The sequence below is a fragment of the Eurosta solidaginis genome, chromosome 4 (genome assembly GCF_040869045.1).
Source record: "Eurosta solidaginis isolate ZX-2024a chromosome 4, ASM4086904v1, whole genome shotgun sequence".
NCBI classification, from domain to species: Eukaryota; Metazoa; Arthropoda; class Insecta; order Diptera; family Tephritidae; genus Eurosta; species Eurosta solidaginis.
In genome coordinates, this window is record NC_090322.1 from 95,459,143 (window position 1) to 95,459,585 (window position 443).

Sequence of the window (443 nt, forward strand, 5' to 3'; positions counted from 1 at the left end):
TCTCTTCTATTCTCCTCTTTCTCTTATCTTCTCTTCTCTTCTATTCTCCTCTTTCTCTTATCTTCTCTTCTCTTCTCTTAATATATATAATATATCCAAAAACTAAAATAGCGTATTTTTTCTCTTTTTTTCTATTTTAAGTAAATGTATCTCTTTATTTTTGATATTATGGTAATTTTGAGCTGTGATAACTACGGAATGGCTTAACCGACTTCAAAGATCTTGGTACCATTAGAAAGGTATTCAGATCGGCTTTTTAAAACATACACTGTAGAAAAATTTTAATACACTGAACAAATTTTTTTCTGAAATAAAATTTTTACTTGAAGAAAACTTCAAAGGCCAAGCGTTTTAAAATAAAATAATTTTTTTTTAGAAAGATCTATTTAATATATATAACATATTCAAAAACTAAAATGGCGTTTTTTTTTTTTTATAAACAT